At 45.9% G+C, this 26,021-nt stretch overlaps 1 long non-coding RNA gene across 8 annotated transcripts in view; it reads left to right on the top strand.

Moving 5' to 3' along the window:
- The window catches only part of LOC122441452, a 42,757-nt gene that overhangs the window by 8,732 nt on the left and 8,004 nt on the right, over positions 1-26,021 (top strand). For 5 of the 8 annotated variants that reach the window (XR_006269364.1, XR_006269362.1, XR_006269361.1 and 2 more), the window contains 4 exons: positions 3,217-3,363; positions 5,853-6,033; positions 9,333-9,511; positions 16,661-16,964. This is a non-coding gene — a long non-coding RNA (uncharacterized LOC122441452). The remainder of the gene's footprint in view (positions 1-3,216; positions 3,364-5,852; positions 6,034-9,332; positions 9,512-16,660; positions 16,965-26,021) is intronic. The other 3 variants (XR_006269366.1, XR_006269365.1, XR_006269368.1) reach the window with 2 other exon arrangements.

Genomic DNA, 26,021 nt, shown 5'->3' with positions numbered 1-26,021 from the left:
CTCTTGAGACTCCATGAACTGTAGCCCACCAGGCTCCTCTGTCCACGGGGTTTCCCAGGCAAGAATACTGCAGTGGGTTGCCATTTCCTTCTCCAGGGCATCTTTCCAACCTAGGGATCAAACCCAGGTCTCCTGCATTGCAGGCCGATTCTTGGATTCTTCACCTTCTACTACATAATATTTTGGTAAGGATAAAAGAAGAGAATGAAAATATCGGGCATGCAAGAGATGTTCAAGAAATATTAGCATTTTTATTCCTTTAAGTAAGTAAGTAAGTGTTAGTTGCTCAGTCATGCCTGACTCTTTGCAACCCCATGGACTGCAGCCCACTAGGCTCCTCTGTCCATGAGATTTTCCAGGCAAGGATACTGGAGTGGGTTGCCATTTCCTTCTCCAGGGGATCTTCCCAACCCAGGGATTAAACCCGGGTCTCCTGCACTGCAGGCAGATTCTTTACCAACTGAGCTACAAGGAATTTAAGGCTTCCCTACTGGCTCAGATGATAAAGAATCCACCTGCAATGCAGGAGACCTGGGTTCAATCCCCATCCCCCTCCCTGCCCCTACCCAGGTCAGGACGATCCCCTGGAGGAGGAAATGGCAACCCACTCCAGTATTCTTTCCTGGAGAATCCCATGGACAGAGGAGCCTGGAGGATTACAGTCCATGGAGTCGCAAAGAGTGGGACATGACTGAACGACTAAGCACACACACCCTCAATAATTTAATAAACCCTTCCAAAAATAGAACTTCCTTCAGAGTAGAAGCCTACCCATTTTTGGTTGATGGACTATCCAAAAGGACACCGGATCCCTTTATTTGACTCTTGGTAAGTTGACTTTGCACTTTAAAAAGGAAAAAGGGGAAACCTGTAGTCCTTCAAACAATGACCCCTTTTAAAACCTACGTTGGATTCCGATTTCAAAGAATATTCTTATTAACATAGTTCCTTACAAATGGAGTGCCACTCATCAAATATTTATAAGGAGTAGCCTGAGAAGCCAGCGTAGCGCTTGGCGAGCCTGGGGACATTTCCCACATGCGCTGTGGGGTGGCATAGGCAGGGGACACCCTTTAATTTTGTGGCATGGTTTGGGGGCTCCAGCATGCGCTGGTCTTGGCATGGTTTCTCCCGGCTCTGGGCCTGATCCGACCCCGTTCAGGACTCCCATGTAGCTCGGCCTCGCAGGCAACTCACTTTGAAGTCCACAGGGGCTCTTTGAATAGAAAACATACACAACGGGGCGCTGATGCAAATAGGAATCTAGGCCTGATGTATGTGGGGAATAAAGGTGCTTCTCACCCCAAATATTAGCTCTTTAGCCAGGAAAAGACGGTTTGATCATTAAATAAAAGAGCCCCTCCTTACCTTAAAAACTCCACAATCTACCACCAAAGCTTCTCCATCCATTTGCTCAGAAATGATAAACCTGCTAATTACCTGCGAGTTTTAATTAAGCAACAGATACAGGCAGTGTAGGGCTGACTGGTTTGGCTTCAAGCATATCAATAAAATAAACATTCTCAATTCCAGGGCAACTTGCTCAGTGATAAAAAAAACAAAAAACAAAAAACTAAACATCACTATCTTTTGAAATATCACTCATTGAGCATGATCATTTCGAAAAATATCTCTATTAGAGATAGTTAGAGATGTTTTTTGGTTGAAAAATGTGATCGCCGATGGAGTGCAAAGCTGTGATTTGTAGACAGGCTAAGTAAATTAAATCACTCACTGTCTTTTTTCCTTTTTCTTTTTTTTTTTTCCAATGGCTTTAAAAGTTAAAGGTAATTTGCAAGGAAAACGCTCCGTTTGAATCGGTTTGTAATATCTGTTAATGATCTTTAAAAAATCCACTTATTCACAATTCTGCCCCTGAGGGAATAGCGGTGTGCTATCAGAAAAATTTCTAAAGTCTGAAATGTCATTAGCGAGTGATTTCTTTGAAGTAAAAAGCCCCGAAAAAATAAATTATATAAGGTATACAAGTGCGCAGGACAATCACTTTGATGAATAATATCTGTGTTTTTCATGCCAAAAAATACAACAATTGAGATCCAGGCTGCTAAATTACAGAGCCGTCTTTTGAATTACCTCCGTGTAGGCATACCTGCTCTGTTTATTTCACACGTATATTGAGTTCTCCCATATATTTATAGACTGTTGATGTAAAAACAGTAGTGTTAGGACCAATTTTGATTATATTCCTCGTGTTTACTTTTTGGAAACACAAGGTGTTGCCTAAATACAAGGCTACAGGTGTGTCTTCCAGGAGGAAGACAATGGCTTGTTTGAGCGCAGCAGCACCCTGGATGGAAGAGCCAGGTGTCCAAATGGAGGTGCAAATACCAGGCAGTGCCTGGATGGTTCACTACTAGATAACAGAGCTGTGAAATCCCACACCAAAGGGAAAATTTCCTTCCTGACCCCAGCTGGCTATCAGTTTTTTTTTTTTTTTTGCCTGGAAGCAGAGGCGTCTTTGTAATATAATAGCAGTCAGTGTAACTGCGGATGCTGTTTCGGCTGCTATAAATAGCTAATCTTTTTTTTTTTTTTTAAGGGAGGAGTTGGATTTTACTAAAGCATTGGCTAGAGGTTAATTATCCATTTCGTAAGAAAGTATTTCCTCCTAGACAGCCTCAATTTGTTACCTTTTAATCCCGCTTTACATAATAAGGCTGGAAATACAAGCGTCTCCTCCAGGTCCTTCATTGTTGACATAATTTCATACAACGGCTCTTTCATTTTTTTTTACCCCTTATACATTCCTCACCTCTTTGCTCAACTGCAGAGGGTCCCAGTTTTATTCATGGTTCCTCAGGGAAAGGCATTCACTTTTCCCGATCCAACTGACCTATAGTCACAGGTGTGTATGTGTGGTCCTTTCCACTTTCTACTCTGGAGCCAACATCAGGAGGGCACATTGAACCCAGGTAACTGCAAACTACTATTTTTTCAAACATATTTATTTGGCTTTTTTATTTGGCTGTGCCGGGTCTAAGCTGTGGCCCTCAGCATCTTCAATCTTCACTGGGGCATGTGAGATTTTTAGTTGTACCATGTTACTCTCAGTTTTGGCATCTGGAATCTAGTTCCCTGACCATGGATCAAATGCAGATCCCCTGCATTGGGAGCATTAAGTCTTAGCCATTGGACCACCAAGAAAGTCCCAAGATTGGTTTTAAAAAAGATCTTCTACACTATTTTCTGTGTTAGTCCCTCCATGTGCTTCACTGAAGAAATCAACACTTGAAAATTTGGGGGATTCTTTATTGAGGTTCCACATATGGAAGCTGCAAAGAGCAGAAACACGTGACTCCACGGATTATCCTGGTGGGAATGCATCCCAGTAACCACCCCCAGGTAAGAAAAAGAACCTAGCCGTTGTCCCTGATGGCCCCAGGTGATGATGGTGTCCCTTCTTCCTCCTCAGAGATAGCCACCGTCCTAATATCTGATCCCATAGATTGTTCTTCTCTTTTCTTGAGTAACACTCTATAAATGGAATCATATGGTATCTGTTCTTTTGTGTCTGTCTTTATCTTTTCAACATCATGTTTGTGAGCTGTATCTATGTTGTTGGGTGTCATTATAGTATTTTCCCCCTGTCGTATTTCCTTCCATTCTCACAGTTACATAGCATAGCTTACTATTTTATAATAGTAGTTTATCACTTTACTCCTGATCAATGTTTGGGTTGTTTCAGTTCTAGGCTAATTCAGAGAGGGCTGCTGTGGGCTTTCTTGCGGATGTCTTTGGTGGGTATGTGCGTGCATTTCTGTTGCGTGTGTAGGGAACTACTATGTTGCAGGGCATGGCTTTAATAATGTCAGTTTTGCAAAGGATTTTGTCAGTTTCTATTCCCACCGGCAAGTGGGAGGGTTATGCTGCTCTTCTTCCTCATTCATATTTGGTTCTCTTAGCCTTTTTGATTTTGGGCTCTCTGGGGGTACATAGTTGAATTTCATTGTGGTTTTAATTTGACTTACCAGATTTACTAATAAGTTGAACATCTTTTCATGTACACTGGCTATTTGGGTATCTTTTTTTTTTCCATTTATTTTTATTAGTTGGAGGCTAATTACTTTACAATATTGTAGTGGTTTTTGCCATACATTGACATGAATCAGCCATGGATTTACATGTATTCCCCATATTTGGGTATCCTGAGAATGGGCTTTTGCAAATGTCCTGCTGATTTTTCTGTTGTATTGTTCATCTTTTCTTTCAGATTTATAAGTATCTTACTGAGATACTTATATTCTGAATATGATCCTTTTTTGTTTATGTATATTGCAAATGTCTTATACTACCCTGAGCTTGACTTTTCACTCACTTTATGGTGTCTTTGGTTGAGTGGAAGATTTTAATTTTACTGTACTTTAACTTACCAATATTTTCCTTTATAGTTAATGCTTCCTATGTCGTATTTAAGAAAGCTTTGCTTTCCTGACGGTCATGAAAATATTCTGGTGTATTATCTTCTGGAAATGTCATATCAATAATTTCACCTTTCTCATTTAGATCTGTAATCTACATGGTAGTGACTTTCACATATGGTGTGATGTTGGGATCAAGTCTGTTTATTCCTCCATCATATCCACTTACCTTGCACCATTAATAGAAAGAACTTCTTTTCTCCAGTACTCTGAAACATTTTTGCCATAAATTAAGTGCTCACTTATTTATAGGCTGACCCTATGTTTTTCCCATTTATTCTGTTAATGTGATGAACTATACAAGAAGTTTTTGAATGTCAAACCAGCCTTGCATTTCTGGACTAAACTGAATTTGGTTATGATATTTATTTTATGTACTAACACATGTTTTGATAATTTTTACAATATGTATAAAAGAAATTTACCTGTAATTTTTTTTAGTGTAATATCCCTGCCAGATATGCTACCAAGATTTAGCTAGCTCATAAAACAAGTTGAGAAGCGTTCTCATTACGTTCTTTAAAAACTTAAAACATGAATACATGTGTGTGTGCTCATTTGTGTCCGACTCTTTACAATACCATGGACTGTAGCTCACCAGGCTCCTCTGTCCATGTGATTTGCCAGGCAAGAATATTGGAATGGGTTTCCATTTCCTCCTAATCTAATATGGTGATTATATGTAGTTTGTCCTAGCATCAATCCTGGGTCAGGAAGATCTCCTGGAGAAAGGAATGGCTACCCACTTCAGTACTCTTGCCTGGAGAATTCCATGAACAGAGGAGCCTGGCAGGATACAGTCCATGGGGTCACAAAGATTCAGATATGACTGAGCAACTAATACCTGTCCTGAGTATACTACTCAGGTTTCTCCAGAGAAACGAACCAATTGCATATCTGCAGACAGATATATATATATATGTAAGAGCAGACCTACTATAGGAATTGGCGAGCACAGTTACAGAGGCCAAGAAGTCGCTTGATCTGCTGTCAGCAAACGGGGAGCCAGGAAAGCTAATGGTGTAACCCTGTCCAAATCTGAAGGCCTGACTACTCGGGGGGTTGAGGACTGGGGGATGGGCAGTGGTATAAGTCCTGGTTGGATTCTTTTTAAATTGAAGTGGAGTTGATTTACAGTATTATATTGGTTTCAGATATACTGCACAGTGATTCAGTATTTTTATAGAGTATGCTCCATGAAAAGTTATTGTAAGATAATGGAATACACCTGTGCTATACATAGAGTTGCAAAGAGTTGGACATGACTGAAGTGATTGAACATGAGCATACACCTGGTTGGATTCTGAAGGCCCGAGCACTGGGAGCTCCCGTGTCCAAGGGCAGGAGAAGACGGGTGTCCCAGGTGAGGCAGAAAGAAAACTCACCCTTCCTCTGTCTTTCTGTCTTGTGCAGACATTCAGTGAATGGGATGCTTCTCACTGCAATGTTGAGGGTGATCCTTTTAACTCCATCCACCCATTCGAAGGCCAGTCTCCTCCAGAAACGCCCTCAACAGACACACCAGAAATAGTTTCAACAGCTCTCTGGGCCTCCCTTAGCCCCATCAAGTTAACCCATCATGCCAACCATCACAGTAAGTATTCATCACAATTATATTTCATTCCAGGTTTCTCTATATTTCAAATTAGACTTTTGGCAGAAAACTGGTTTCATGTGAGTTTTGCACCTGCATGCATGCTCAGTCCTATCCAACTCTTTGGGACACCATGGACTGTAGCCCACCAGGCTCCTCGGTCCATGGGATTTCCCAGGCAAGCATACTGGAGTGGGTAGTCATGCCCTCCTCCAGGGCATCTTCCTGACCTATCTCCTGTGTCTCCTGCATTATAGGTGATTCTTTACCGATGAGCCATCTGGGGAGCCCATGGGAAGGTCAGTAGGAGTTAGACTGTTTTCCAGGCGCTCTTACATGGCACTTGGCAGTAAGCTTACGTACTCAAGGCTGACCTTTGTCACTGAGTCTCAATCCTGGGACCCGTTGTCAAGGTCCGTCTTGGGTTTGAAGAAGAACCTGTGAGAGGACAAGTTTCTGGACATAGGGCAAGCATTCAGATAAACACCTGATCCCAGTGAGAATCTTCAAAACCAATTTCATCTCCCCCTTTTGACCCTTTGATCACTGCTCCACCAGCCTATTCTTTTTAATCTCCTTCAGTGCTGTGCCTCTCATAGCTCACCCATCTCTCCACACCTACTTGCTGTGGTCCTCTGGGCTATGGCATTTCTAGTACACCCAGTCTTCATTTCATCCTCTTCTCAGACATCCAAATGCTCACTCCAAAATGGAAGGCGGGTGGGGCTTTCCTGGTGGCTCAGTGGTAAAGATACACCTGCCAAGGCAGGAGACATGGATTCAGTCCCTGGTCCAGGAAGATCCCACATGCCACGGAGCAACTAAGTCCATGCGCCACAACCATTGAGCCTGTGCTCTAGAGCCGCAACTACTGAGCCCATGTACCCCAGAGCCCGTGCACCCTAGCAAGAGAAGCCGCTGCAGTGAGAAGCCCAAGCACTGCAACTGAAGAGGAGCCTCTGCTCATCACAGCTAGAGAAAAAAGCCCGGACAGCAGTGAAGATTCAGCACAGCCAGAGAACAACAGCAACCAGAAAACAGCATAGAAAGCTGGCCCCCTCAGCCCTCGTAGAGAGCTCCGCGGTGGCTTTGCAAGGTGAAACGCAGGCTCACGCACACGTACATGGAGTTGCTCTGGCCGGCTCTTCCGTCCTCCCCAGCCTGCCCCCTCCCCTGCAGCACCTCCAGCCGCCCTTGGTTCCCGGTGTGCACGTGGGGTCCTTTCACACCAACCTTTGTCTGTGTTGCTCTTCCTACCAGGCATGGGCTGTCCATGGCTTCCTCCTGGACAACCCACCGTTCAGCCATCAGCTCAGGCCAGAACCCTTGAGCCCTCCCAGCTGGGGCTTGTGTGGTCTCCTGGCCGGTGCCTCATCTCTGTGATGAGATGGTGAGCTCTTGGCAGGCAGGGTCCAGGTCTCAGCCTGGTGGAGAGCAGGTGATCAATAAAAACATATAAATTCAAACAGAAGGGACAACACTGACTAGGGACTGGCTTCCATTTCATTTCAACTTTATTCATTTATCTACTTGGCTGTCTTGGCTCCTGGTTGCGGCACTCAGGATCTTCCTTGCGTCATATGGGATCTTTTAAAAAATTCATTTATTTTTAACTGGAGGATAGTTACTTTATGTTTTTGTGTTGGCTTCTGCGACATAGCAATATGAATCAGCCACAGGCATACACACCTCCCCTCCCTCTAAAACCGTCCTGCTCCCTCCTCCTACCCCACCGCTCTGGGCATCACAGACCGCTGGCCTGAGCCCCCCGTGTTACACGGCGGCTCCCGCCGGCTCTGTCTTACACACGGTGTGTATATGTCAGTGCCGCTCTCCCCGTTTGTCCCACCCTCTCCTTTCCCCACCGTATCCCCAGGTCTGTTCTCTATGTCTGTGTCTCCATTGCTGCCCTGAAAATGGGTTCATCAGTACTATCTTTCTAAATTACAATATATGTGTTCATATACACTGTTTGTTTTTCTCTTTCTGACATTTTGCTCTGTATACTAGGCTGAATTATCTTTCTAGATTCCCTATCTGTGCGTTAGCATACCATATCTGTTTTTCTCTGACTTACTTCACTCTGTATAATAGGCTCTAGGTTCATCCACCTTACTAGAATCTTGTGTTGAGGTACATGAACTTTCTTTTGCAGTGCAAACGGGCTTAGTCGCTCCAAGGCATGTGGGATCTTAGTTCCGCGACCAGGCATTGAACTCATGTTCCTTGCATTGCAAGGCAGATTCTTAACTCCTGGACCACCAGGGAATTCCCTTATTTCATCTTTTTGGAAGCCTGAGGTGGACTAGGATGGCCCAAATGCCATGCCCAGAAGGGAGGCAAGAAGGCCCAGGCGATGGAAAATCTGCTGATGCAATCTCTTCCTCGGACTAAATTCGACTCAAATAGTGAAAACTCTCTTCCAATAGCATCCGTTTCTGTAGAATGGATTAGCAGCAAGGATTTCCTATACAGATTTTTCCAGAGTAACAAATTCAAACCACTTACTCTAAGAATTTTAATGAAAAAAAAAATCCTGCTTAAAAGGCATCTGACCAAGATCCTTCCCCTTTTCTCTTATTAATAAAAGAGTTTACACAGAAACTCTGTAAGAGATTGTGTAAGAGGTTCGCAAGGATTGCTGAAGTCTCCACTAGACGTGTACTTTCACTTTGTGAAATTGGCTACACCCTCCAAATGGTATCACACAGAAATGGACTTTCTGGGGCTTGTCTCTATGAATGGGTTTTAGCTGCACAGTGGTGCCATTCATTTTATTTGGCCCACGTATTGCCAGTCCATTCTAAATTTGGCCTTAATTATTTTTCCTTTCACAAAAATATTTTGTGGGATCTTTTTGAACCCCGACGACTTCCTTCTTGTCCCTTAAACCAGAATCCAGGAGTGTTATTTTTGTTCTCCTCTAATTAAAATAATTGCTTGCTTCTTTTTAACTAGATTCGTGCAGTTATTAGCCTAATACATGGATGGGTGCCACGCGGTGCTTAAGAGACAGAATGAGAAGTGATCGTGTAACTTCACATGAAAAAGATTCCCTAGTGCCAAGGAGCATTTTCCCTTTTCAGCTGGCATTTTAGAAGAGCCTTTAATAAATTTGCCCCCCCTCCCACACCCCACCACCCCCTTACTAAAAGACGATTAACTGAAAGAATAGTCCTATTTTCTTCATTAGGTACACAGCTCACCCAGGACAATTTGAAGAGGGGCACTTGATATGCTGGGTAGGGTACAAAGACCTGGGCTCTGGTTTTAATTTCTGCCCCTGTTTTGTCTTCCAGAATAACTGTGTGTGAAGGGTGAAAGCCCCATGTCTCTGAAGCCAGTGGGTGTTCACAAGAGGATTATGGGAACAGGGACAGAAGTGCCTGGATGTACTGTTCAGAGCTGGCAGGACCCGACCTCTAAAAGGAAGACTTAAAATGATGTTTTTGACATCAACACTTTCCCCAAAGCTGATGTAAGTCCTGGGGTTTTGGCAAAGGCCCACAGGCTACCTCTGACCTGTTGTCTCTTTTTTTTAAAAAAAATTATTTATTAATTTATTTTTGGCTGCACTGGGTCTTTGTTGCTACACAGACTTTTCTCTAGATGCAGTGAGCAGGGGCTACTCTCTACTTGCGGTGCACGGCCTGCTCATCTCGGTGGCTTCTCTTGCTACAGAGCACAGGCTCTATGGCGTGCGGGCTTCAGTAGTTGCGGTGCATAGCCTCAGTCGTTGCAGCTCAAAGACTCTAGATGGTAAGCTCAGAAGTCGGGGCACATGGACTTAGTTGCTGCATGGCATGTGGGATCTTATTTCCTGGACCAGGGATCACCTGCATTGGCAGGCAGATTCTTAACCGCTGGACCACCAGGGAAGTCCCTGTTACCTCCTTTTGTAAGTTAAGCTTCATGGGATCACCACGGCCATAGCCATTTGTGGATGTGTTGTCTAGGGCTGCTTTTGGACACAACGCGGAGCAGTGTCAACAAAGACCACATTGTCTACAAAACCTCAAAGATTTGCTACCTGGTTCTTTGCAGAAAAAGTTTGCTGATTCTTGATATAGTCCATCTGATTCACTGAGCATCTCCTAAAAGTCTACTCCATGTTGAGAAATGTGTTTATAGGAATGTGATTAGTGGCCTTCCTTTGGTGAGATGCTGAGGGCCTTTGGTGATGTGCTTTTGTCTCGGGTGATCAGTACAGGTGCATCGGTAGCAGGAAGTGAGAAGGATGCAGGGTGAGAGCTCATGGTTTGAGAGCAGGTTCTGCCACGATTCTCTTGGTGGCAGGTAGTGATTCGTGGCTGGGCTTTCCTTTGTCTGCGACCTGGAGGGGGAGGTGTTGATGACTCAGAGTGTACCTTTATTAGCACTTCAAGACCTATGTGTGCATGTGTGCTTTGTTGTTCTGTCATATCTGACTCTTTGCGACCCCATGGACTGTAGCCCTCCAGGATCCTCTGTGGGATTCTCCAGGCAAGAATACTGCAGTGGGTTGCCATCTTTTCCTCCCTCAAGACCTATGTGCTATGCTGTGCTTAGTCGCTCAGTCATGTCTGACTCTTTGCGATCCCATGGACTGTAGCCCTCCAGGCCTCTCTGTCCATGGGGATTCTCCAGGCAAGAATACTGGAGTGCGTTGCCATGCCCTCCTCGAGGGGATCTTCCCAACCCAGGAATTGAACTTAGATCTCCCACATTGCAGGTGGATTCTCCTCCAGAAGATCTTCCTGACTCAGGGATTGAACCCATGTCTCCTGCACTGCAGGCGGATTCGTTACCACTAAGCCCCCAGGAAACCCTGCAGGTGGATTCTTTACAGTCTGAGCCACCAAGGAAGTCCATCAAGACCTGTGATCACCTTCAATTAAAAAAAACAAATGCCTAGGGTCATCATGTGAACTTCTGCTTCAGGCGGAAAGATGGGCCCCTCTGCCGCCAGTGGGGGGTGGGTGAGTCAAGTGGAGAACTCCAGTAGGGGTCAAATGTTTCCTCAGTCATAAGATACTATGTATAGAAGTGTCTTATACTATGTGGCATAGATACTATGTATAAAAGCAGTGAATAAGTGTTATCTCTATTTGCCATGTGAAGAAATGAGAGTCAGTTTATTTAAGATCTAATAAGGGGATGCAACTCCCCTGGTGGCTCAGATGGTAAAGCGTCTGCCTACAATGCTGGAGACTTGGGTTCAATCCCTGGGTCGAGAAGATCTCCTGGAGAAGGAAATGGCAACCCACTCCAGTATTCTTGCCTGGAAAATCCCATGGATGGAGGAGCCTGGTAGGCTACAGTCCATGGGGTCGCCAAGAGTTGGACACGACTGAGCGACTTCACTCACTTCACTCACTCAAGGGATGACAGAGGATGAGATAGTTGGATGGCATCACCGACTCAGTGGACATGAGTTTGAGTAAACTCAGGGAGTTGGTGATAGACAGGGAAGCCTGGCGTGCTGCAGTCCACGGGGTCGCAAAGAGTCAGACACGACTGAGTGACTGAACTGAACTGAAGCCAGTAGAAGCGCCAGAAGCTGTTTGCTGGTTTTCCAGGGCTCCATGTGCATCTGTATGTCATACTTTTGGCCACGGTTTCAGGCATGTTCAGTTCTTCAGTTAGTTTGTCTCTTCCTCCTTCCCTCCCTCTTTCTTTTCTTCACTATTCAGCAATATTTATTCATCTGCTATTAACTAGAAAAAGGGCTGAATTTTTCAGGGAGAGTGATGACTATTTAAAGAAGAGTTGGAAGACTCTTTGGATGGTTTTGTTCTTGGACTCCTATGGCTGGAGTCCTCCAGAAGTAGATTCCCTCACAGTTTCTCCTTAGTTGCCCAAGGGCTTGGTCCTTATCTGTGACATAAAGAGAGAAATGGGGTGGGGAAGGGAGAGTAGTCCTGTCACTCAACAGCGTGTTGCTGGAGGCATTGTTTTAGGTTGTGTGTGTGTATGCTCACATATATGTGTGTTCATGTGCACATATGCATATGTGCATGCATGTGTGCACAGGGCACACAACATATACGCGCACAATGCATGTAAGCATGCATGCACGCATGCGTACACATATGTATGCCTGCACATGTGCACACACGTGTGTACATATGTATATACATGTGCACATGTGAATATGTGTGTGTGTATGTGTATGTATATATGCATGTGTGTGTTTACATATTAAGAAAGAAAAGGGGAACAGAGATGAAATATTGCTAGCAGATTTCACCAACAGCTACAGGATGGAGACAGTCTAGGCTTGGAAACTTTGAAAGTCATGATTTTGTACATGAAGTCCCAGGGAATCCCCATCAGAGACATTTTCAAATATGAATCATTCACTTAGATGATGTATATTAAATAGGCCAGACGTAGACTTACTTGGCCTTACTGTCCCATGCAGTCTTCAGTCATGTTGTAGTCCTTCAGTAATGTGTCTTGTAACTTTTGACATGATGATTTGCAAATATGTGAGGAGGAAGCAGCTCGAACCGGAATACTGAATGTGTTGTGTCCCAGTAGGAGATTTGCCAGTATTTTCCCTGATAGCCATAGTCAGTCTTGTTGGCTACTTATGCTCTTCAGGTAGGCTTGCATCTAAAAGTCACATGATTCTCTGAAACAATGGTGCAAATAAAGTTGCCTCATAAAAACAAAACAAAGTGAACCCTCCAGAATCTTTCATGGTACAGCAGTCAACTGCACAGACCTCTGGGAAGTACAGTAGAAAATCCTTCTCATTCTCCTCTTTCTCCCACATCAGTGACTCACAGTCCTGCTGTCTGAATTTGGAGGAGGGGCATCTGATCCTGCAATCCAGCATTTAAACCATGCTGTTGCTGTTCAGTCGCTCAGTTCTGTCCAACTCTTTGTGACCCCATGAACTTCAGTGCACCAGGCTTCCCTGTCCTTCACAATCTCCTGGAGCTCACTCAAACTCATGTCCATTGAGTCAGTGATGCCATCCAAACATCTCATCCTCTGTTGCCCCCTTCTCCCCTTGCCTTCTTGAAGCTGTGCTGCTCTTCCAATATTCCTAGGACCCAGGATGGTGCTGTTCTCAGAAACGTAATTTGTTTCAGCACAAAAAGCATATTCATTTCAGGATTTAACACTGATACAGATAACACGTTTCCTCTCTAAGAAATTGGTGAGCATTAACCAATTTATTTAACTTCCCTGCCATGAAGTGAATTCACTTCCATTTGCTGTGGGAAAACCCTTCTTTTTCTAATTCTAATCTTATAGCAGGTATTCTACTGAGAAATTGTCACCACGCAGGAAATGTTTTGTAGAGGGGGGAATAAATCTTTCAACACAGTGTAAAATTCCACCAAAATAGATGACCTCCATTTCCACAGCGTCTAAGCCTATTTTTAAGCGATTTAGCAATGCTCCCGAAAAAAGTAAAATCTCGTTGAAAACGGTGGGAACTATTATTGTTACTTACTGCCATTACTCCCATTGCTGTGTGCAAAGTTCTTGATGATTTATGTGCATTATTTTGAGTTCCTCAGAAAGGACAGCTTGAGGAAAAGCTCACATGCTGTCTGTTCTGTGGAGGTTCAATCCACAGATAGGATGTGATGAAGGATCTTGAGATGGAGAGTTACCTTGAATAATCTGTATGCATGCTCAGTCACGTCCGACTCTTCAGTGACCGCATGGACTGTAGCCGGCCAGGCTCCTCTGTCCATGTGACTTCCCAGGCAAGAATACTGGAGTGGGTTGCCATTTCCTCCTCCAGGGGATCTTCTTGACCCGGGGATTGAACCTGCGTCTCCTGCATTGGCAGGAGGGTTCTTTACCTCTAGAGCCACCTGGAAAACCCTGGATTATCTGCATAGGTCCTAAATCCAGTTGTAACTGTCCTTTTAATAAGAAGAGGCAGAGACAGAGGCAGATTTAATACACAGAAGAGAAGAAGGCAGTGTGACCACCAGGCAGGGGCTGCAGTAATGGTGTGACCACCAGCCAAGGGATGTGGGCCTCACCAGATGCCCAAAGAGGCAAGGAAGGGACCCTCCCCTGCAGTCCCCCGAGGGAGTGCGCCCCCTGCAGACAGCTCCATGTGGGCCAGTGGCGCTGGTTGCAGGCTGTGAGAGCCGCCAAGTTTGGGGTAGCTTGTCACAGCAGCCGCGGGGCAGTAATGCAGGTGCATTCTCCCAGAGCTCGAACTCTGATGTCTCAGGGGAGACTGATCTGAAGGAGGGAGGGGAGGAAGAAAGTTTATCTGCAGTTCTCACCTCTGATTGGTCAACCGCTTCCCTGAAGGGACACCGGGCGCATGTGTGCTCAGTCACTTCAGTCCTGTCCGACTCTGCAACCCCGGGACTGTGGCCCACCAGGCTCCTCTGTCCATGGGATTCTCCAGGCAAGAATACTAGAGCGGGTTGCCATTTCCTTCTCCAGGGGATCTTCCGGACCCAGGGATTGAACTCGCATCTCTTATGTCTCTTGCATTGGCACTACTTTACCAGTTTTGCCAGCTGGGAAGCCTGTATCATTTGCAATCACATCTTATTTCTTTTGCTCAGTTCTAACAGTTTGCCTATTGATAATGGTGATCATCATCTTCCTCCCCGCAGTCATCACACCAGCAGATCGCCTTACCCTGGAAAGGCTTCTCATGACAGTTGCTTTCACTCTACTGCTCAGAAGACTCGTCTTTCAGTGAGCTTCCCCCCAGGCATTATGCTGAAATCATATTTCCAGGGGACAGAGATAGATGTGGTGTACTTATCTGATTAAACTGCCTGTTGTTTTAAATCTATTTTCACAGAGGCTCTTTCCTCCAGAAGACAGTCAGTGACACAACGCATTAAAAACTATATCTGTATCAGTGGTTTCCTCTGTGGTATTTATGTAGTGTGTGCACGTGTGTGTGCGCACATGTGTGTGTGTGCACGTGTGGGAGCACGTGCTAACCCCGTTGGCCCCTTGTTAGGATGGATACGCATGTGACAGTTATGAAACAGTTGCAGCTAAAACAATCAAGTTTGGTTACATACGTGATTTATCTTTATCTACAGTGAATACATTTATTGTCTTCCAAAAATCATTGTCTAGAACTATGGGAATACAAGAAAAGATATTTGCAGTCAGATGTCTGGAGGTCAAAAGCCAGTGGGGTTCATAAAGGGAGGGAAATCAAAGATTCCAAACCCACATGAAAAATTCTTCCTAACAGATGTTAGAGCTTTTGAGTCAGAAAATTTGTGTTTTCAAGCACATTGTGGAGGAGCGAGGATTTATTTTTATTTTGTAAAGATTTATTTGTTTATTTTAGTTTTGGCTGCACCGGGTCTGCACTGTTGTGCTCGGGCTTTTCTCTGGTTGCGGCGATCAGGGGCTGCTCTTGGTTGTGGTGTGAGGGCTTCTCCTGGCAGTGGCCCTTGTTGCAGAGCACAGGCTCGGGTGCGCCGGCTTCAGCAGCTGCAGCACGCATGCTCGGCAGTGGCAGCTTCCAGGGCCAGTAGTTGTGGCTCGAGGGCTTAGTTGTTTACGGACCAAGGATCAAACCCATGCCCCCTGCATTGGCAGGCTGATTCCTAAACACTGGACCACCAGGGAAGCCCTCAAGGATTTAGGATTAACATTGATTCATTGTTACTGAATGTTTATAACATCACTTTGACTAGAGAGGTCCATGATATGAAGTACAGTCAAAAGTTAATACATTAAATTGTTACATGGATGCATACTTTATTGACCAACTAAAAAATGATGGAATTGTGTGAAACGCCAAATACATGAATTACATTAAAATGTAACAAGAAAGCCCTCCTCACCCAGTGAATGGCAGACCCACCACTGTCACGGGTAGGTCAGCAGCAGGCCTCTCTTCCAGACTATTTCCCTAATATTTCTGCGTTTTGGCAGGGCCTGGGGACCACGATGTCGGATATCCCAGCCCTTGGCACTGCCCACATTAGAACCTTCATTAATCTATGAGTTCTTTGCCTCCCCCCATCTTACCCAAAGAATAATGCCTCCCCCAGAATTACACAAAAATCAATGGCCAAGTTAATTGAAATCTGGATCTCTTAATGTTTTCCCCTTTCTTAAGTGATTACTTGGTTTCTGAAGAGTGAAGTTGAACTCAGAGGATGGCTTTAACTGGTGGGGAGGGGGATGAATTCATAAAAGAAGGGATAGATCATTTTCCAAGTGATTGACAGACATATAGGATTTCATTTCAAATTTTACATGGAGGCTTTAGGAATGTTGGGTTCCCTGGTAGTTCAGACAGTAAAGAATCTGCCTGCAATACAGGGACCCAGGTTTGATCCTTGGGTGGGGAAGATCCTCTGGAGAAGGGAATAGTAACCCACTCTGGTCTTCTTGCCTGGAGGATCCCATGGACAGAGGAGCCTGGTGGGCTATAGTCCATGGGGTCACAAAGAGTCAGACAAGACCGAACAACTAACACTTTCAACACTTGTGGGTTACAGACTGCTATAAAATACAAAAAGTGTGACAGGAGGGAGCCAAATTACAGGCCAAACACCTACGATACGAAGACTCCAATTATCAGGAAAGTGAGAATCCTTAAAATAAAGAAGCTGGACACCTTTCTAGTGGTCAGTCACCTCCATCACCTTCTTTCTTCCTTCTTCCTTCCCAGGTTCCCTGGGAGGAGGAAAGAGAAGAAGCCGACCTCCTTCAGAGCATCTCCAGCCCTTTAAGGAATCAGCAGAGCCTGAAGCTGGGCCATGGAAATGCCATGGTCACTAGTTCCATCCAGTAACAGTCCTGAAAACTCTTAGTTGCTCAGTCATGTCCAACTCTTTGCGACCCAACGGACTGCAGTCTGCCAGGCTCCTCTGTCCATGGGATTTCCCAGGCAAGAATACTGGAGTGGGTTGCCATTTCCTTCTCCAGAGGATCTTCCCCACCCAGGGATCGAACCTGGGTCTCCTGTGTCGCAGGTGGGTTCTTTACCGGTCTGAGCCACTAGGGAAGCCCAGAACACAAAAAGTAAATGCTACTTCGCTGGATCCTCACGTCAATTTGCTGAGGCAAGTGGGACCACTATTTTGATCTCTGCCTTGTAGAGGAAGAAGCAGAGGGTCCAATGAGTTGGAATTTGTCCAAGATGACCCAACCAGTGATGGGGGTCAGGAGGCATGGGTCTTCAGGCTTTTAGGGGAAGAGAGAGGAAGTGGAGGGCCAGGCACTTACCTTGTTGGAGCTCTGGATGGCAGGGGGTCGGCAAGGCTCATCTTCAGCCAGTTGGGACCCCCGTGCTTGCTTGATGCCAAGCAGACCACTGGGTGCTGTGGTTCAGAATTCTGGTTTCCACCCTCATTGGTGTCTGCAGCTTCCAGAACACTCAGACGAAGGGCTCTGAAAAGCATCTGGTCAAGCTTTGCAAAGGGAGAAAGCTTATCCTCCCATTCCTGAAGCCCTGAAGTCAGGGATTTGATTATGCTTATCATGATCTCAGCTTCCACTGCTCCAAATGCGATTAGTTTTGTAATTAGTTAATGTCATTACCTGTCATCAAATCCAGACAACGTTGGGCTCCAAAACCTCCCGTGGCAGAGAAACCCACAACCTGACATCTTTCCACTGCTCAACACAGAGTTTCTTTAATAATCCTGGCAACCGTCCCCTTCTTCCTAGACCACAGGTCCGAAAGTTAGGAGAAAGACGTACTTCTTGTATTTTTTTTTAAAAGGCCATTTAAAATTCTTTGGTCCCTTTCCCCCAAACTTTTCTTCACTCCAAGCAAAGCATAAATATAATCTTTTCAGCAACTCTTCTATGCTTTTCCATTTCTCTTCTTATATATGTCTGCTGTGTTTTGCTCTGGGCAGAATGGTCAAAGTAAGAACTGGTTTACCGTAGGGAAACACCCTGTTAAGGACTATTTTTACCTTTTATAAAATGCTGCCTGTTACCTACTTGCTGTAAGTCCTGGGCGAGTGGTTTTCTTCTTTGCTCCTCTTCAGGAGTTCAGTAAATACTCTCTGAGTGCCCACTGTGTGTGGGCAGTTGTGGGCACTTGGGACCCAGCAGGGGATAGACTGTATCCTGGTCCTCTGGGAGCTAAGGTCTGGTGGGAAAAGAAGGTGAAAGGAAAGTCGGCCCTGTGGGGGCTGGACATCTTCCGCGTGCCCCTTCGGACCCCCTCGCTTTACCCCTCTGTCATGTGGGAAGGGACACCGGAAATGTGTCAGGAGCCTCTTTGCCCCCGGGGTTTGCCCCTAAACTGGGGAGCAGAATGGTGGGTTCAGTGTGATGATGGCACCGTCCCCTCTTATGGCCTGAGGGTGACATGGTCACTTTTCTGTTGGTTAGGAATCCATCCTCCCAAGGCTGCTTCCAGCCCAGGGTGATAACTGCTCATCCCAAGAACCCTTCCATAAACAGACTGCTTGTTAAGGTCTCCCTGGTCACCTGCTTGAAGGCTGCTCTTGTCCCCAGGGCACCCTGGGGTCAGAAGGCAGTGCTGTGGGACCCACATCTCTTCCGTGCCCAGGGCATTGCCTTGTCACCTGCACATTTTTGGACTAAAGGTCCACGGGTTTCAGGCTGCATTGTTCCCTGTGACTCCACGACTCGTTCCTAAGGCACGTGACGGTCCATCACCACTATATGTGTATCACTGTGTGTGATGAAATAAACACGTGTTTATTTCATGTGTCCTCTGACCCTGCTTGGCCAGTTCTCAGTGCCATCCAGATTCCAGGGGGCAACAAGGACCGGCCCGTCCACAGGCCAGTTCAGCAAGGCCTCCATGGCCTGCACGAATGTGTCTAGCACCTCAGTGTGGCCATGGAGACCCTCCACCCCTGGTCCTGCTTCCTGCCCTGCCGGGTGAGGCTTTATCTTTTTTTAAAGGTAGTCATTTTAATTTTTTATTGTCCTGCTGCTGCTGCTGAGTCGCTTCAGTCATGTCCGACTCTGTGTGACCCCATAGACGGCAGCCCACCAGGCTTCCCCATCCCTGGGATTCTCCAGGCAAGAACACTGGAGTGGGTTGCCATTTCCTTCTCCAATGCCTGAAAGTGAAAAGTGAAAGTGAAGTAGTTATAAAAAATGCACCTCTATGGAAAAACCATTGTTGTTGTTGTTCAGTCACTAAGTTGTGTCTGACTCTTTGTGACCTCATGGACCGTAGCCCATCAGGCTCCTCTGACATGGGATTTTTCCAGGCAAGGATACTGGAGTGGGTTGCCATTTCCTTCTGCAGGGAATCTTCCCAACCCAGGGATTGAACTTGAGTCTCCTGCATTGGCAGGCAGATTCTTTACCACTGAGCCACCAGAGAAGCCCAAGGAAAAAACCATAGAGAACATAAAACACAGAAGTGAAGTTAAAAACTATGTCTCGCTGACATACAGAAGCACCATGAACGTTTGGGATGTATTAAGGGGGCATTGTCTTTAGCTTAGGGGTGGGGAGCACTTTCATCTCTGGCCAGGCCACCTCTGCTGACCAGGGTCTGTCTTTTCTAAAGTTTTACAGATTCTCAGGCTCTTCAGCCTGCCCAGTTCACACTGGGCTGAACTGTCCACTTCAGCCAAACCAAGTATTTTCCTTGTCTGGATTTAAGCTTTTGTTTGTATTTCGGGGAGTGAATCTGGGCTCTGAGCTCTGCAGTTCGTGGCGTCGTCTCTTCTGGAAACAAGGTCCAAGGGCTCAGACGGCCGGGAGCACGCCCACCTAGGTGGGTGGTTTATGTGCTTAGGAAGCCCCGATGGACGCCATCCGGGTCAACTCTGCGGCTCTGCCCAAGGTTTTCAGGGTTACTCCGTACTTCCCCCCAGGGACCTCAGCGTGTGTTAAAGCCACGCCAGGATTTCCTGTGCAAAAAGCCCTTGAAATATGAAGTTCCCCATTCCTCCTGATGATAAAAGGGATGCAGAAAGAAAAAAAAAAATAACAGCTTCGTTACCTGATGGTATTTATTAGTTAGCTTCTCACGGAAAGAGTGATGAGACATTTCCTATGGATTTTGGTTTATCCTCTGGAGAATTTGTCTGTAAAAAGCCACGGAGTGGCCGCTGTTCCTGTGGATGTGTTTTTTGTCTGTGACAAATGAAACAAGGATAATGCTCTTCGTTGGGTGATGCACTCAAGAATCATTCAGTAGAAGTTTCGGTTTAAAGCTCTTTTAGTTTCCAACAGCTTATTAAAAAACACGCTCCAGTCTGGCTAAAAAATATCCTCAGGAAACCAGGCTGGAAGAAGAGGGGGTGAGGCAGGAATGAGCTATTTAGCTTTTCTTGGAAAATGGCATAATTCTCGGAGGAATGAAAGGCCGAGCATTCCCCGGATTTTTCTCAGGCACACGTGCCAGTCCACAAAGCGCTGAAACCCCAGACACAGAACCTGGATTGATTTCACTCTCAGTCACTCAGGTGTTGGTGGCACAGAATAAACACCACCCAGAACGCAGTGCCTGGAATTACCAGAAGTTCCCGGGTGCAGCGTCATTTTAGGCAGCACTTTCGGCTTTTACCTTGGGATAGTAAGGCAGTCATTCCGTCCACACGAGCAGAAGATTTCACTCTGTAAAAAAGAAATCTGAAATCAACTGATGTCTGGGACGAATCTGCTGAGTGAATTTATTGAGGTGGCCGAAATTTTGTTCAGGTTTTTCTGTAACATCTGACTCTTTGCAACTCCACGGACTGTAGCCCACCAGGCTCCTCTGTCCATAGGATTTCCCAGGCAAGAATACTGGAGTGGGTTGCCATTTCCTCCTCCAGGGGATTGTCCCGACCCAGGAATCAAACCCGGGTCTCCTGCATTGCAGGCAGATTTTTTACTCTCTGAGTCACCAGAGAAGCCCCTAAGATCTTTCCCTGCATGAGGTAATTGAATTCTAATCATAGCCATGTGACAAGTTGTTTTCACTCCCATTCTAAAGGTGAGCAAAATGAGTCTTAAGGATATTAATTTGCTTTAGATCACAGGGACGGAAGCTGCTAAACTAGGATTGTCTTGGGGACATGGAAGCAGCCTGTCTATTTGTTGTTGTTCAGTCACGAATTCGTGTCCAACTCTTTGCAACCCCATGGGCTGTAGCATGACAGGCTTCCCTGTCCTTCACTATATCCCGGAGTTTGCTCAAACTAATACCCATGGAATTGGTGATGCCATCCAACCATCTCATCCTCTGTTGCCCTCTTGTCCTCCTACCCTCAATCTTTCCCAGCATCAGGGTCTTTTCCAATGATTCAGCTCTTTGCATCAGGTGGCCAAAGTATTGGAGCTTCAGCTTCAGCATCAGTCCTTCCAATGAACATTCAGGGTTGATTTTCTTTAGGACGGGCTGGTCTGATCTCCTTGCAGTTCAAGGGACTCTCAAGAGTCTTCACCAGCACCATAATTCGAAAGTATTTCCCTCCCTTTAAATTAGTGCATTGGGCTCTGGGGTTACCTGCTGTTTGCATATTCTTACATGGTGAGTGAAGAGCTGAATGGGAAAACTTAGGTGTGAAAACAGAAACACACCTGGATATTTTCTGAGCTTCAGAGCTGATAAGGAAGGGGAGGGAGGAGCATGTTGATGTCCCCTGCAGTGATGCCCCACAGCCTGAGGTCCTGCTGACCCTGCAGCTCCCCAGAGCTCTGTTACATGGCCAGGGATCCTCGGGGGTGGGTCGCTGTCCTCTGATCAAAGACAGTTTGCACAAGTGCTCTGTTCCCCATGGACAAGCTCCAGGATGTTTTCTGCTCAGAGGGAGTCTAGGAACCTGCAGCAGATGGCTAGTTTTCTCCAAACCTGCCTTCCTTTCTCCCTGGATGTGAAGTCACTCATCTAGAGACTTTACCTCCCACCTTCTCCTCAGGACAAACCACTACATTTTTGCCCATAAAATGTGGGCCGAAGCATTGTGAGCAGCCTCTGTTCTTCACCGGGCATCGCTCTTCCTCCCCTCCTCATCTTTCTCCCTGAGGACTGGAACTTGGATGGGCTGGGACTGCATTGAACCAAGCAGACGCACAGTGCCTGGCAGGACAGTGGAATGACAATAGGCAAAGAATCTGGATTTCTTCATTGCCATGTGAAACAGAGCATCCTGCCTGCCTGGACTGTCCAGTCCAGAGAGTTATGTGAAAGAGAAAATGATTTGATCCTGTGAGCCACTATATTTGGGGATCTGTTTAATCTAAGAGCTGAGATTTTTACCCTGAATAATATACAACATTACTGGGTGGGGAAGTAGAGCCTTGATTTCAAGTCAATACTTTGTCTTCCTTTAGGTTTTTCTTCTTTCCTTCCGTCCACAAATATTCATTGCTGTTGTTGTTTAGTCATTTAGTCATATCCAAGTCTTTTGTGACTCCATGGACTGTGGCCATCCAGGCTTCTCTGTCCATGGGATTTCTTAGGCAAGAATACTGGAATGGGTTACCATTTCCTTCTTAAGAGGGTCCTCCTGACCCAGGGATTGAACTCAAGTCTTCTGCATTGGCAAATAGATTCTTTAACTGCCAAGCCACCAAGGAAGCCCCACAAATATTTACTGAGCACCTACTGTGTACCAGCACTGTGCAAGTTCCTGGTGATGCTAAGAGATCTGTGCCTGTATCTTCCTGGATTCTGCCTTCTTGTAGTGGAGATTGACCACAGCAAACGGATGGATGTTAAATTAAGACTATCCACTTACAGACTGGACTATGAAGGATGTAGCCTTGGGGCTGGGGAGAGAGAAATGGGTGAGAAAAAGCTACTTTAACTAGCACTGCTCTGTGCTGAGACCTCAAGCTGTCAGGAAGCCAGGCAAGCAGGCAGAGTGGAGCATGTGCAAAGGCCCTGGGACAAGGAAGAATCTGAGCTCAAGGGACTGAAGATGGGGGTGGAGGAGGGTCGAATGCGCTAGAAGATGGGTCATACCCTTGAGGCTGGGTCTGGGTTTCACTCTCTGTGTCCTGGAAACTGTTGAGTTCACAAGAAGTGTCTGTGTATGTGTGAGGGTCGGGTGGGGACAGATAGATCACCTGATTATTTTATGAAGTCACTTCTGCTGCTTTATGGATAAAGGACTTTGAAAAGACAAGATTCCTCACCATTGCCACGGGCTGTTGTGGTCCTGGCAAGTGGTGGTTGAGAAAAGTTATTCAAAAAATCGTGGAAGAATTTCTCTAATCATGTAATATTTGAATTCCTTAAAAAAAATATGTCCAAGCCAGTTGTTTGAAGAATTAAGTTGCAAGAGAGTTTCTTTCTTCTTCTTTTTTAAAAAGTCTTTAGTGAATTTGTTTCTGTTTCATGTTTTGATTTTCGGCTGTAAGACATGTGGAATCTTAGCTTCCTGACCAGGGTTCGAACCTAGACCCCCTGCATTAGAAGGTGAAGTTTTAACCACTGGACCAGCAGAGAAGTCCTGCAGAAGGGTTTCTTGGACCACATGCTGTCCAGTTGCAAGCAGGCTGGGAAAAGCTGGCCGTGGTTCTGCGATGCTATTCTCCTGACCACATTCATCGTTTGGGGTTGTGGGTGAGGCTGGAGGAAGGGGTTGGAGGAGCTGTGATGGGGTTTTTGAAAGCTTCTTAGGGGCCTGGTCTTTGGAATTTCTGCCTCTGGTTTAGAGACAGCAAAGGAGGAAATGGAAATGTTAATTTCTGAAACCTTCCTGGACCACCGCAACCCATTTTTCTCAAGCAAGTGAAATCTGTGTTTAAGGACCATCCTTTCCTTCCAAAATTAATTTTTAAGTGCAATTTGACCTCTTAAAGATCAACATTCTGACTCCTTTAGCAATAACTCTGAACAAGTAAGTTATCTCAGGAAGGAGATGACAGAGCTTCCGAACACGCTGGTGTCTGTGCAGTGACTATGGGGATTTTCTTTCGAAGGTTTTCTTTTTCCCCTGATTTACTGAGATAAATGGACATCATGTTCTGTAACTTTAGGTTTACCATGTGTGGATTTGATACATGTATATTGCAAATTTCTATTTTTTCTAAACACTGTCCTCAAAAATAGGAAAATGATTTCTCTCAAATTCATTTTAATTTGTTTTATTTTATTTTGATTTCTATTTCTTAGAGGGGTGATATAAGGATCTGAAATAGTCTGTGTTAAGTATACCGTCAGACTCCTTTGTGGGGTTCGTCTTTGCATATCTGAAACATCTAAAGAGAAAGGAAGTCCAGGTTTCAACTTCTGCACATCAGGAAATAGTTACGTGTCCCAGCCTGGCCTTGCAGATGGGCTGGTGTGGCGGGCTGGCCTCCTTTCTCCCCACCCCCATCCTTTCCATCTCTCACCCCAAGGCATTTCTGGGTATGCTTGACCGCCCTGGAGAATGGCTGGCGGTCAGCATAGCTGCTCCATGGGAATCAGCCTTGGAGCTGGGCTCTCCAGGGGGCGGGACAAGGGGCCAGGGAAGTGGGGTCAAGCACACCTGGGTTTCCTGGGATAAGGTTTCCCCGAGTGCGTCCCTGGGAGAGGCCTGGGGAGTCAGATCAGACGGGCTGGCTCAGAGCCTCAGCTGGGCTTCTCTGGGCCTGGGTCCCAGGACAGGGAAGGCTGATGAGATGGACATGGCAAACGCAGAGGGCTTCTGAGAAAAAAGAGCCTGCTCCGCGCTGTCCCCTGGGAGTACACCGTCAGGCCCCCCAGCTGGGGACGGATGATTGAGCTCTCCTCCAGGAAGACCCGATTGTCTTCATCAGACAATTCACTAGTAGCCTGTATTCAAGGCTAGTCACCACTCAGCACACAGCCGCTGAGTCAGGAATCAAGAAAACATCCTGTTTTATTTTGGTTCTGACTTTGCATAAGCTTCACCCAACCCTTGTCACCTTTCCAAAAACCCAGGATTCCAGGACTTCCCCAGCAGTCCAGTGGTTCAGACTTCACCTTCTGATGCAGGGGTGTGGGTTTCATCCTTGGTCAGGGAGCTAAGCTCCTATGTGTCTCATGGCCAAAAAGCCATAACACAAAACACAAGCAATATTGTAAAAAATTCAATAAAGACTTTAAAAGCGATCCACATAAAAAAATTAATCTTGAAAACACCCCAGATATATAGGATTCCTGTCTGGAAAGGATTGGTCTTTTCATTCCAAGAAGAAGTTAAGTCTGTGTTGAACTGTGATAAAATGGGCATATTAAGGATCAAAACCAAACAGAGCAGAAAGATGAGATTCTTCTTTGGTTGGAGGGTTTGTTTGTTTTTTTTTGTAGAAAATACTCCTGAGAAAAGGCAAGACGGAAATGTGTACGTATATGTGTGTTTATGAGTATATTTTTAAAAAATGAACTCTAAGTGGAAAGGAGAGAAGAATGAAGAAATTTGGGTGAATCTGTGAGATTGCCACAATTTATGAGAGTTTAAAAAGGCAATTTCTTTTTCAGGAGCCAATTCCTAATTTCCCACATAAAAGTATGGGAATTGAATGGTAAATCCTTCTCTGCTGACAAGACCCCTGAAAAGAGTTGGGAGAAAGAGTTACTGTCCCGTTTCCATTCATGTGTCTTGAAAGCCCGTGGCTGCGAAACTGCCCGGGACCCACAGAGGCCCGGGTTTCAAAGCTGCCCGGTGACTTTTCAGAAATGATCTATTGTGGGCCTTTGTTTCGCCCGGGTCGCCCTCGTTTTGTTCTGCTCGGCCTCTATCAGTCTTCTGCCGCTGCCATTAATCCACCCTGTCTCTCCTCCCCATTCAGAGGCGCGTTTTAACCCTGCCCCGCACAGGGCGCCGGCTTGAAAGGCTGAAAGGCTGAGCATCACTGCGGGTAGGGGGACGGGAAGGCCGGCGGTGGGAGTGAGGGAGGGGTGGAGGGAGGGGGCGCGGGGCGGGGAGAGGCGGCGGGCGGGGGTCCCGGGTGCGCAGGCTCACCCGGGGCCAGGGTGTCCAGGAAGCGAAGAACAGGGGAGCCTGTGGTATCAACCGGCTCTGTCTGTCTGCTGGGAGATGGACAGAACCTTGTTTTCTCACAGGGTCACCATCGGGCTAAGCCGCCTGTTCGGGCACTGGGAACTCCTGGAGCCTGCAGATGAGGCGGCCCTTATTTTT

The sequence above is a fragment of the Cervus canadensis genome, chromosome 5, assembly GCF_019320065.1.
Source record: "Cervus canadensis isolate Bull #8, Minnesota chromosome 5, ASM1932006v1, whole genome shotgun sequence".
Taxonomy (NCBI): domain Eukaryota; kingdom Metazoa; phylum Chordata; class Mammalia; order Artiodactyla; family Cervidae; genus Cervus; species Cervus canadensis.
Note: the sequence above shows the minus strand (reverse complement) of the source record. Positions and strands in the feature narration are given on the sequence as shown.